A 12,313-nucleotide genomic window follows, 5' to 3' on the forward strand; every position below is an offset into this window, starting at 1 on the left:
TTGTCAAGACAAAAGACAACTTAGACACATGGATTCCAGCATGACACCGTGACTGCTCGGTTCCCAGATTCAGTTCTGTGGCCATATCTCAGTGACCCACATTTTGGGGTATCCCTCTACTTAGACCAGGTGCTTCAGGGTATTTGTGATTTGCAGAGCAAGCAGGTTGGGTAGAAGTAAACTGCCCTATAATTACAAGTCCCCTCCCCTCCCGTCCCCTTCCCTTCTTCCATGGCTTTATGGAGATATAATTCACATACTATAACAATTCATCCATTTAAGGTATACAATTAAGTGGTTTTTAATATATTTATGGTTGCACAGCCATTACCACAGTCAATTACAGAACATTTTCACCACCTCAGCAAGGAACTTTTTAGCTATCACTCCTCAATGCCGCCTGCTCCCCCAGCCATAGGCAACCCCTAATAAATCTGTCTCTGTTTAATCTGGACATTTCATATAAATGGAATCATATAAGTAATCATATAAATCATATAGTAATCATATAAATAATCTGTGATCACTTCTTCCGCTTAGCATAGTGTTTTCAAGATTTCTTCACATTGTAGCATGTATCAAAACTTCATTCCTTTGTATGGCCTAATAATCTCTTATGTGGATATGCCACATGTGGCTTATCCATTTATCAGTCTGGACAATTGGATTATTTCTGTCTTTTAGCTATTAGGAATAATGTTATTGCAAACATTTATGTGCAAGTTTTTGTGTGGACGTGTTCTCCTTTCTCTTGAGAATGAATCTAGGAGAGGAATGTCTGGGTCAAATGGGAGCTCTTTGTTTAGCATCTGAGGAGCTGCCAGACTGTTTTCCAAAGTGGCTGCACCATTTTGGAAAATGTATGAGGGTTCCGATTTCTCCACATCTTGCTAGCACTGGTTATTTTTAAAAATGTATTAGTAATTTATTTATTTTTTAAATCTACCTCCAAGTTATTTAGCATATAGTGCAACAATGATTTCAGGAGTAAAAAAAAAAACAAACTCCAAAAAATATGATTTCAGGAGTAGATTCCTTAATGCTCCTTACCTGTTTAGCCCATGAACCCTCCTACAACCCCTCCAGCAACCCTCTGTTTGTTCTCTATATTTAAGAGTCTCTTATGTTTTGTCCCCCTCCCTGGTTTTATATTATGTTTGCCTCCCTTCCTTTATGTTCATCTGTTTTGTATCTTAAAGTGAAGTTATATGAGTGAAGTTATATGATATTTGTCTTTCTCTAATTTCACTTAGCACAATAGCCTTTAGTTCCATGCATGTAGTTGCAAATGTCAAGATTTCATTCTTTTTGATTGCCAAGTAATACTCCATTGTATATATATACCACATCTTTATCCATTCATCCATCAATCCGCCATCACTGGTTATTATCTGACTTTTGACTCTAGCCATCCCAGTAGGTATGAGATGGTATTCATTTTATTTTTCATTTGCATCTTCCTGATGATTGACTGATGGTGTTGAACATCTTTTCATGGGCTTGTTGGTTATTTGTCTGTCTTCTTGTCACTGGAGAAATGTCTATTCAGATCCTTTGTTCATTTTTTAATTGTATGGTCTTTTTGAGTTGAGTTCTTTAGATATCCTAGTTACAAGTTCCATTGCCAAATCCAAGGTTACAAAGATTTACCCCTGTGTTTTCTTATAAGAGTTTTCCTGTTTTAGTTCTTATAATTTAGACCTTTCATCCTTTAGACTTAATTTTTGTATGGTGTGAGGTAAAGGTCCATCTTCACTCTATTCCATGTGGACATCCATGTCCGGTTTCTTTTTGAGGCCTCTCTTTTCATTCTGGCTGCTGGTAGTTGAGGCTATTTTAACTAGAGGCATTCTATAGGGTACTGACATGATGTGCCTAGGCACGTAACCCTACTATTTAATTTTGACCCATTGTTTAAAAAGCTAATTCAGGAGGAGATGTGTTTAGACTATTAAGCCTAAGATTTTTTTATATTATTATAAAAGATTGTCTCTGATATTTATGAACAAAGATTGTCTCTAATATTTGTGAGATTAAGTGGGCAGTTTTACTAATAGATAAGACAGGAAAGAAAATTCTCCCTAGCTCTGTGGGTCTTTTTCAGCATTGTTCAGGGCACTTGTGGCTCCTGGTTCATACTCCCAGTCAACCTTCGTTTCCCATTGCCTTTATCCCTCTGTCCCTCCTATTACAGTGGGAGATGTGGCCTTCTTCTATTTGTATGGAGTCCCTACACCTGTGCCCTGGCTGCCATCACCTGTTATCTGCTCAGGAGCCTTTGCTTTCTGTTAGTGTCTGTCTCCCTGGCCCTTCAGTCTCTACTGGCCCTGCCCTGTATTTTAGTTTCCCAGCTTATCTCAAAACAAAACCATGCCTTGATCTGATTTTTTCCCTTAGTCTGTGTTCTCTATCTCCATGCCCTGCCCTCCACCAGCTAGCCAAACTTCTTGAGGCCGTCATCTTCATTTAGGTTTTCCCTGTCCCACCTTACAGTCACTTCTAATCCACTCCAGAACTTCTGAGTCCATTATCTCAGGGCCCCGGTAAGCTCCATGCCACCAAATACTTTTCATTTCTCATTTTGTCTATCAGTGAGGACTGAGCATGACAAGCCAAGAATAAGGAAAGAATGGACATTGGGAAGGCGACTGTCAATGACATTATTTGACTTCCTCAGTGATCAACGCCAAGGGCCCTTTCCTCCTTCTTGAAGTACTCTCTTCTCTTGGGCTCCATATTATGCTTCCCTAGTTTTCTTCCCCTCTGACTGCTCCTTCTTAGTCTCCTTGACAGACATTCTTTCTTCTGTCCTTAGGTCTCTTTTCACTCTTAACTCTCTTCCTGGTGATATTTATTTCTATGGATTTAATGACCTTGTGAACACATGGAACCCCCAAACCCTTATCTTCTGCCTATTGGCAAAGCTCTCCAAATCTGTTTTTTTAAAGATTTTATTTTTAAGTAACATCTACACCCAGTGAGGAGCTTGAACCTACAACCCTGAGATTAAGAGTCAAATGCTCCACCGACTGATCCAGCCCGGCACGCTTAAAGATCCCCAAAACTTTATCTTCTGCTTTGATCCATTTGTCAAGATTGGAATGTTTACAAAGCACTGAAAATTCAACATGTCCAAAAATAAAGTCATTTTATTCCCTCCAAACCTGCTTCTCTTTCAGAATTGTCATCACAAAATGATTACCATTCATTCAGTTGTCCAAACTAGAAATCTGAGAGTTGTTCTAGATGTCTTGTTTCCTCCCTTACCCTCTGACCCTAATTAACCCCCAAGGCCTGTTGAGTCTACCTACTACGTGTCTGCTGAGCCCTGCTTCTCTCTACCCCCACTGTCAACACCCTGGCCTTAATCTGCATGAACAGAATCCTGGACTCTTCTGTCAGTGTCTCTGATCTCATTTTTCCACATGTTTCTGTCTAGCTCAGTCCCAACTCTGCAGTTAAAGTCCTTCTAAAATGTCAGGTCAGGTCACTTACTTATGCATAATTCTCTTAAGACCTTCTCATTGCCTTAGGATGAAGATGCAAATCCTAACCCCCTAACCAAGGCCCTCCACACCTGGCCCATGCCGGCCTCCACGTGATAAAAGCAATGATTAGAAGAAGTTTGAGAAAGGAACCAAGGACAGAAGCTATGACCACATTGTTCAGCACTTAATTTTCAGGTATGTAAAGCTGGTCTTGAGACAGAGCAGGGACTGGACTCGGGTCCCTGCAACCCTAATCATGAAATGCAGCATTCCTTGAGAGATCCAACCCTATGCCTCTTGAGCAGCACACCTCACAGGAACTTGGAAGCAGGATGCTCACCAAAGGAGAGACTCAACTACAAAGACGAGTGAAGACCAAACCAAACCAGTCTGTGCCAAGGTGGACCCCAGCGCTGACCTTTCACCAACTTTTTACTTGTGCCCTCGAGTGGAGATTTAACATGCTAATGAGGCACACAATGCAAGAAGAAGCATGTTCTGTCCACTGCACCTGCATTCCAACTTCCTGTATCTCTCCTCACCCTTGCATGCTTAGACATCACTCCTTTCCTGCCTCAGTCTCTGTAAAAACTTTTCTGGGCCTTTTTTGGGAAAACCAGCATGAGGAACTCTTTCCTTTGTGCTGTCTCCCTTGTGTTTGAGCATAATCCCCAGGAAAAATCTTGCTTGAAACTTCCAGTTTGGCCTCTATTGCTTGGAGAGCCCAAGGACCCTAGTCAGTTTCAGTCTCATGGTAAGCAATTTAATGAGGCCTAGACTTTCACCTTGATACTTCACTGTGACTTTTATATTAACTTAATGCCAGTTTTATTATAAATCTTTTATTCTGAAATCTTCTAGGATTGTACTGATGTCCCTTTTCTCTTGCAGTAAATATCAAAAGAGGAATTTGAAATATCTACTTGTTAATTAGATGTCACATATAAATATTTGACTATATTTTTAGTTTTTATTTATTTAAGTAATCTCTGCACCTCACGTGGGGCTTGAACTCATGACCCTGAGATCATGAGTCACATGTTTTACCAACTTAGCCAATCAGGAGCCCCATATGTGAGTATGTTAGAAAGTAATTCATGACACCTCAATACCAAAAAATAATAACTCAGTTAAAAAATGGACTAAGGATTTGAGTAAACGTTTCTCCAAAGACCCACAAATGGCCAATAGGTATATGAAAAGGTGCTTATCACAAATCATCGAGGAAATGCAAATCAAAACCACAAAGAGATATCACCTCATACCTCATACCAATTATAAAAAAAACAAAAACAAAAAAATAAAGACAGTGTTAGCAAGGATATGAATTGGAATCTTTGCACACTGTTTGGGTAGAAGTAAAAATTGATACAACTACAATGAGAAATAGTATGGAGTTGGCTCAAAAAAATGAAAATAGAACTATTATATGATCCAGCAATCCTACTTCTGGGTATTTATCCAAAAGAATCGAAGTCACAATCTTGAGGCGATATTAGCATTCCCGTGTTCCTTACAGTATTATTCACAATAGTTAAGATGTGGAAACAACCTAAATGTCCAATGACAAATGAGTGGGGAAGAAAAGTGGTATAGACACACAGTGGAATACTATGCAGACATAAAGAAGAGGGCAATTCTGCAATATACAATAGGAACAACCTTGAGGACATTATGCTAAGTGAAACACACCAGTCACAGAAAGACCAATACTTCATGACTCTTCTTATATGAGTACTTAGAATAGTGAAATTCATAGAATCAGAGAGTGGACTGGTGGTTGTCAGGGGCTGGGGGAAGGGAGAAACAGAGCGTTACTGTCAATGGGCACAAGGTTTCGGTTAAGTGAGAGGAACAAGCTCTAGAGAGCTGCCATACAACGTGGTACTTAGGTCTACACCACCGAATTATATACTCAAAAATGTATTAGGAGAGAACCCCTGTTGTGTTTTTAACACACACACACACACACACACACACACACACACAGATACACACACACTCAGTAGTCCATTTAAGGTGCATAGAGTAATGCCTGCCAAATTGTAAGTGCTCAGTAAATGTTGACTATTAACTTTTCTTTCTAGAACTATTTCCTTGTGTTTGGGTAAATAGTGAAGAGGGAAGAAATAGTGACATTTACTGATCAGTTTTCCAAACTGACTTTATGCAGATACTTTATTCTTTTTTATTCCTTTAATTCTTATTCTTTCTACTTTGTAGCAGAACTCAGTAAATCACCTCTCTAAGAAATCACCAGCTTTCTTCTTTCCTGTTGGTTACATCATGGATCTTATTCTCAGAAATGGATCAAATCAAACCGAGTTATTATTTGCACTCACAGAATATAATCATTAAAATCTCATAAACATGAATTGTCCTAGAGTCATAAAAATGTTTTTGAAGAGTATATTGACACAAGAGAATGTTCCCAATATTATCATGAAGTGAAAAAGCATGAATTTAAAAATCCTGTCAAAATTCCAATTTCATTTAAATAAATGCATAGAGGGGTACCTGGGTGACCTAGTCAGTTGAGCATCTGGCTTCAGGTCATGATCTCATGGTTCATGAGTTTGAGCCCCCCGTTGGGCTCTGTGCTGACAGCTCAGAGCCTGAAGCCTGATTTGAATTCTGTGTTTCCCTCGCTCTCCGCCACTTGTGCTCTGTCTCTGTCTCTGTCTCTCTCAAAAATGAATAAACATTAGGAAAACATGAATAAACACATAGAAAAGTGACAGGAAAAATATTCCAAAATGTTAGAAGTTATCTCAAAGTGGTAGAATTATTGGTCATTTTTTGTTTTCTTTATATTGAAAAAATGACATTTGTTTCTATTATAAGGTCCTATAATGTTTCTAAAACTTATGAGTTGGTTTTTCCCCCTTTCGGTTGCAAGAGACAGAAACGCAAATCACATATGCTTTAACCAAAGTCGGGAAATGATTGTGAGGATCCTGTTCTATCTCAGACACTCTGTGACAAGAAAACAGCCAGGCCTTAGCAATTACTGGAACCAGAAATGGAAATGCTGCCTGTGCTCCTTCTCCAGTCCAGTGGCTTTTCTCGGTGCGTCTACTTTGTCTCTCTCCACCTTCTCCCAGACCAATTTTCTTTGGCCCAAGTGAGGGAAAATGTGCTTCCTGAAAGCCCCTGACTTCACAGTGTATATCCCTGAAATTCTTTTTATTAACGTTTTATTTTTTAAAGTAATCTCTACACCCAAGTTGGGGATCAAAGTCACGACCCCAAGACCAAGAGTCGCCAGCTCTACCGACTGAGCCAGCTAGGCGCCCCTATAGTCCTGAAAAAACTTTTTTAAGTTTATTTATTTTGAGAGAGAGTGTGAGTGTACAAGCAAGGGAGGGGCAGAGCAAGCAGGAGAGATAATCCCAAGCAGGCTCCCCGTTGTCAGCATGGAGTCTGACGCGGGGCTGGAACTCAGGAATTGTGAGTAAGATCATGACCTGAGCCAAAATCAGGAGTTAGACGCTTAACTGACTGAGCCATCCAAGGGACCCTAGTCCTGATATTCTTTTATTTATTTATTAAATTTATTTATTTTTTGAGAGACAGAGATCGAGACGGAGCATGAGCAGGGGAGGAACAGAGAGAGAGGGAGACACAGAATCTGAAGGAGGGTCCAGGCTCTGAGCCATCAGCACAGAGCCCAATGCAGGGCTCCAACCCATGGTCCACAAGATCATGACCTGAGCCAAAGTTGGATGCTTAACTACTGAGCCACCCAAGCGCCCCCCAGTCCTGAAATTCTTAAGACTGGAAATCACCTGTTTCCAGAGCTAAACCTCCAGGTAAGGACTGAGATTGTCCCCGCTTGGATGAGCACACCACACTGACCCAGTCACCTACAGACCGACAGAATCATGGTACACTAACATGGTGGCTTCCGTGGTAGTTACATGGATGGGGTGTGTGTGTGTGTGTGTGTGTGTGTGTGTGTGTGTGTGTGTGGTGGGAGGAAGGACTGAAAAGAAGAACAGTAAGGGGTTGTTTCCAGCAGGAAAGGAGCTCTGTATTTGCAAAACAATAGTCTTCACAACAACATGACGTTTTGTTAAGATCAGAAAAAATTATGTGGTTTTTAAGTCTCCTAAATTGTTTTCTCTAACTTCTTAGTAAATCAGCACTGAGTTATCCCTTTCACTTTCAGACAGCTAAACTCATTCTTTACCAGCTAGCTCATAAATTCATTCTATTACTCATTAACCTATAAACCGTAGAGATTATCTGCTTCAATCCTGTGGGTTTAGAGAGGACACACCCAAGCCCCGAGGGGTGACAGGACTTGCTAAGCTCCCTCAGGGGGCTGGCAGACCTCCATGGTCAGCACCATTCTTTTCCATTGCATTTCTTCTCCTCTGCCCAAATCACCATCCTCCCTAAGGCCTCCCCACATCTGAGCTTGTGCCCCTAAGACTATTCAGAACAAAGTCTTAAAAGTACAGCAAGCCTGACAGTCCCGCAGCAATGTTCGTCTATATAGCTGCATTTCCTAGACCCTGACAGGGACTGGAAACCTGGAGTGTTTCCTGCATAATTACTCTAATTTCCTGATATTCAGTGGAGCATGGGTAGTGCAAAGCGCTTTCAAGCATATATTGGAGAGGAGATAGGCACATTCTGGGGGAGGGGAGCCTTATGCCTCTAAATGTTACAGATTGTTATTTTTTTTAATGTTTATTTTTGGGGGAGAGAGAGAGAGAGGAGAGCGGGGGAGCCTGTGTAAGTGGGGGAGGGGCAGAGAGAGAGGGAGAACAAAATCTGAAGCAGGCTCCAGGCTCCGAGAGCTGTCAGCAAAGAGCCCAGCATGGGGCTCATGAACTGCAAGATCATGACCTGAGCCAAAGTCAGATGCTTAACTGACTGAGCCACCCTGGTGCCCCTAATGTTATAGGTTGTTGATCTGGGAGTCTAAATACCGGAACACATCCAGTCAATAAGATTGATGTAAAAGCCTTCCCCCATTGCATCCCTGTTATGTGGTTTTTTTTTTTTTAATGCACCCCATTGTATTAGTGGAAGAATGCAGGCTGTGCTTAAAGTATGAACTATCAGGTCTGGGGTGACCAGTTGGCCATACCACATGGCCTAATACATCTTATAAGCGCAGGATGGTAAGAACAGTAATGGACAAGAAGAAGAAAATGGCCCAGAATGATAGTCAGCTGCTAAAATGACTCCCAGAAGTCATGTCTTTATCAGTCTTCTTTCCTCGAGCATGAGCTGGACCTAGTGACTCTTCTAACCAATAGGGTGTAAAAAAAGTTGATTAGATCACAAAAGACTGTGTCTTTCATCTCTCTCTCTCTCTCTCTCTCTCCCTCTTTTGAGGGAAGCAAGCTGCCATTTTGTTAGCTGTCCAATGGAGAGGTCCACACAGCAAGAAACTGATGTCTCTGCTAACAGCCATAAGGACCTACGGTCAGCCAATAACCGTGAGTGAGTTTGGAGACACATGGGCCCCCAGTTGAACATTGAAGTGACTACAGTCCCACCAGAAACCTTAATTGCAGTCTTGTAAGAGAGCCCGAGCCAGAGAATCCAGCTAAGCCATGCCCAGAGTCCTGGCCTACATACAGGAACTGAGAGATGATAAATATGTTTTGTTGTTTTAAGCTACTCAACTTGGGGATAATTTGTTACAGAGCAATAGTTGGCTAATATACCCAGCTGGAAGCTTCCTCATGTTGAGAACTCATCAGACAACTTACGAAATGAAGGCTACTTACTAGTGAGCTGGAGAAATTCTAGATGTTCAAGCTGAAAGAGAAATGTAACAGGAGAAAGATCTTGCAAGAACTGATACATCTTTTTAATTGCTGTTACTATAAAACCGGTTATATGAATTTTTCCATAGTCATGTCAGCAGATCACCAAGGATTTCCTAATGAAAAATGTCATGTATTTTTATTCTTGCATCATGCTTTGAAAACACGGTTCTTTTTTAAACAAAGGAGTGTGCATTACAAATTCCGATTTTTTGGTCACTAAAATGAAGTAAAATATTTATGAGTATAGATCACTAAGTATTTAGGAAAATGGATTTTCCCCATTTTCAGCTAACAGAGTTGTGTGGGTTTTTTTTTTTAATGTTTATTTATTTTGAGAGAGAGAGAGAGAGAGAGAGAGTTTTAGGGGGAGGGCCAGAGAGAGAGAATCCAAAGTAGGCTTCAGTGCATAGGTCAGTGCAGAGCTTGAACTCACAAACCATGAGATCATGATCTGAGCTGCAGTCAGATGCTTAACTGCGTGAGCCACCCAGGTGCCCCAACACCATGGTCTTTGATCCCTGATAGCATAGTATCATGATCAATAGCACTGATCCCACTTCAGCTCCACCAGTTACTAGCTCTGTGACTTTGGGAAGTTACTTAGTGTCTCTTTACCTCAGTTTCTCCATTTGGAGAATGGGGATACTAGTGGTATCAGCTTCTCAGGGATTTTTTTGAGGCTGGCACACATTAATAAATACAAAGCAATGAAAAGAGTGTGTAGTCCAGTTAGTGCTGTATAGGCATTTGCACGCTAGGAAGAGGTGTTGAGTGAACCAGTTTGCGGTGTATACCCTAGGAACACTGTACAGTGACATGAAAGTTCATGTAGCAAGTGCGCACCCTCCAAATGCTGGCAGACCAGGACCCCGCAGTTGATACAGGATGTCAGCCGTCCTTTGTCTGATTCAAACTGTTGGAGAAAAGGTAGTGGCTAGTATTTCAAACAGCGAAGGGATGCGTTTTTCTCCTGTGCAATGCTTTTTATTCCTACACCATCATAAAGGCGCGCGCGCGCGCACACACACACACACACACACACACACACACACACCCTCTCCAATTTCTCTTTTTTTATGATTACTTTTTTTACAAAGGGTTATTCTCAAATATACAAGATCTAAGACAACACCTCATTCTAGCTATGGGTGGCAACAGATGCCGTGACAGGGAACCCAGATGTTTAAACAGGAATGGGATTAGGGATCACCATTGCCTCAGGCATAAAGAACAACTTATTTTTTTTTTGTTTTTTTTTTACAAATAGTTTATTGTCAAATTAGTTTCCACATAACACCCAGTGCTCATCCCCACAAGTGACCTCCTCCATGCCCATCCCACCTCCCCCCCACATCCATCAGTCCTCAGTTTTTGTCAGCATTCAAGAGTCTCTCATGGTTGCCTCTCTCCCTTCCCCCCACCATTTCCGCCCTTCTTCTCCCCCTTGGTCCTCCGTCAAGTTCCTCCTAATCCTCCTATACGTGCAAACATATGGTATTTGTCCTTCTCTGCCTGACTTATTTCGCTCAGCATAACACCCTCAAGGTCCATCCGTGTTGCTACACATGGCCAGATTTCATTGTTTCTCATTGCCATGGAGTATTCCATGGTATAGATAAACCACATCTTCTTGATCCATTCGTCCGTTGATGGACACTTAGGCTCTTTCCATGTTTTAGCTATTAAGAACAACTTACTTTTTGCCAGATTTCTTAATTCCACCTGTGACCAGGGGCCCTTCCCGGCAGCCTTCGCTTTGAGCTCCTCGAGTTTCTTCTGCTCCTCTTCTTGTTCCGTTGGAGCGCCTCAGCTTCCTCATCAGTCCCCTTGGCCTGCTTCTCGGGCCGCCCCCGGGGCTGCTTCTCGCCACCTTTGCCAGGCCCTCCTCCCCAGCCTCTTTCCACTAAAGATCCTTCGGTTGGAAAGAGAGTGTGTGGAGAGCAAGGAGTGGCGTGTGGCCCCCTGCCCCCCCCCCTCCCCGCCCCGCGTGAGTTCCCTGGATGCGTGCAGAGGAATGTTAGGACCCCACAGTCCACAGCATTGACTTGGGGAATCAGAGTAGAGGGGACTTGTGTCTCGCTCCCGTTTGTAGCTCTGGGAAGGAGTGCGTTTCAAAGACCTCTCCAGGCACCATCAAGGGGGTGATAGAATAGAGGGCTGGGTGGGCCATGTGGGAAGAGAAGCCTGAGGTGGCCCAGAGTGGCAGGGGACAAGAGCAACATACTTTTCATGCTGCTATGGACTGAATGTTTGCCCAAATTCATGTGTGAAATTCAAATCCCCATGTGATGGTAGGAAGAGGTGGGTGTCTTTGGGAGGTGATTGGATCATAAGGGCAGAGCCCTCATGAATGAGATTAGGGCCTTTATAAAAGGGACCACAGGTAAGTCCCTTGCCCTGCCCAGCATGTGAGGACCCTGCAAGACCACTGTGTGAAACCAGGACCAGGAAGCAGACTCTCATTGGATATCGAATCTGCTGGTGACTTAATCTTGGACTTCCCACCCCCAGAACTCTGCAAAATGAATTTCTGTTGTTTATAAATTTGTTAGAGTAGCCAGGATGGACTAGGACACATACCATCAAGCTAAGAAAGAGGGTCATGGGATCTGAGGAGGGGTCTCATAAGTGGAAAGGAGAGCACATAGCTGCAAAGTCCAGGATAGAGCCACCTCCTGTCCCATGGCCACCTCTTGATATACTTTAAAATTCTCTTTCCCTAGAGCCTGGATACAACCCTAGGAAGAAGTGGAAAACCCCCAAATCAACTGAGAACATTCTGAATTGACAGTTCAGCCCAAATTAACTAAGATTAAGTTTTCAGACCAAGACAGAATATAGGCATTAGACAGAATGCCTATGGAGATTTCCCTGAAATATCATCAACATTTCTAATCAAACATTTCCACCCAATAACTGATCTCATGTCCTGTGACAATCTCTCTTGAACTAGCATTGCATTCATGGATAAAACAAAAAGTATTAGCCATAAATGTAGCTGCTCCTTGAAGGGCAAAATCAAGTCCTCCTGTG

This window comes from Hyaena hyaena, unplaced genomic scaffold, assembly GCF_003009895.1.
Source record: "Hyaena hyaena isolate Hyena2069 unplaced genomic scaffold, ASM300989v1 scaffold_577, whole genome shotgun sequence".
NCBI lineage: Eukaryota > Metazoa > Chordata > Mammalia > Carnivora > Hyaenidae > Hyaena > Hyaena hyaena.